The following is a 1,551-nucleotide window of genomic DNA, read 5'->3' on the forward strand; positions in this document are numbered from 1 at the left end:
GAGATCTAGCGTGTAGTAATTTATATTTTTAAATAAAATTTCAATCTATAAGAATTAGTCTTTAATTTTTGATATTGAAAAATAGAATGAAAAACTTCTTGCAAGGATGTAATTAATGAGATCCGTCGTATGATTAATGATATCCGTCGTATAGCAATTTAGATTACTTGATTTGGTAAATTTTTTGACTATTTATATTTTTGATAAATAAAAACAATCGTGTATATGTGCTTCTAGTTTTAAAAAAATATGAGTACTTTTAAAAGTACCTAAAATAAAATTTTTTAATAATAATTTATACTTATCAAAGTTAAAAAGTTTAGTATAATTTCATATATTAATTCATTTTTAAATTGAATTACAAATTTTTAAATAAAACTTTGATCCGTGATAAATTAATCTTTATTACATCGGATTAGAGGATACAATGAGAAAATAAAAAAATTCTAATTGTGCCAAAGAAATCTTGTGAAACAGTTGATTTTAGCAAATCAATGGATATGAATCCGTTAATGTCTTTGTACAATATGTAATATGAGCAGAACAATGCAAGTTTAATATTGAACATCTTTTCTTGATGTGTGAAATGACATCAAAAGTGTGGAGTTTCTTGTAACATACAGAGGCTTAAAAACTTTCATGAGTTATATTACATCATAGACTTTGTAGGAATGTTTATGAGTTGTTTTGGAATTAAAAGGAAAATTAAGATTCGAAAATACTATGAGTCAGATCATTCTTTGCAATCAACTCTACGATTTGAATTTGTAAAAACTCAATGGTGCATACAACCATTTCTAGCCCTGATAAAAAAAATCTATGTATTCTATATAACTTTTGAATATGTATGTGAGTTGGAATCAATATTTATGTTGGCTCTCTTTTTTTTTTTATCTTTTTTTAAATATTTTGACTTTACTCTGTATTCTTTATAACTTTTGAATATGTATGTGAGTTGGAATCAATATTTATTTTATATATATTAAGGTTCTGAGAATTAGACCAGTCATTAAACCGTTTTAATTACTGATTTATTAATTTATTAGTTTAATTAGTGGTTTAATTAAAAAATCATTTTAAATAAAATAATAAATAAATTATAAATAAATATCTTAAAATTTAATTATAGTTTAATATAAATTTTAAAATATCTTCTAAATTTAAAAGATTATATAAAATATCATCAACCAAATTCATATGATCTTATCAAAATACAAATTTTAGAATAATTTTGAATAACTATTATTCCCACTACGGTCAAACACAATATTTTCATAAAATCCTTAAGATTAAAAAACCATAACACTACTACTCTTTTGGTTGGTTTTAGAAAACAAAACTTTAATCCTCTCAATACAGTAATTCCACATAGATTCAAAGCAAGTAAAACCAAAAAATTTTAAACGTATATTCCAAGAAATGATGAATAAACCAAACGTGAGAGCGGTTTTCACATAAACTAAAAGTTAGTTGACAGAGTTACATAATATAAAGTTGTCAAAATTATTATGATATTTTTTTACATAGTATAATATAATACTCTTTACATAG

Source organism: Arachis ipaensis, chromosome B02, assembly GCF_000816755.2.
Source record: "Arachis ipaensis cultivar K30076 chromosome B02, Araip1.1, whole genome shotgun sequence".
In the NCBI taxonomy this organism is placed as follows: domain Eukaryota; kingdom Viridiplantae; phylum Streptophyta; class Magnoliopsida; order Fabales; family Fabaceae; genus Arachis; species Arachis ipaensis.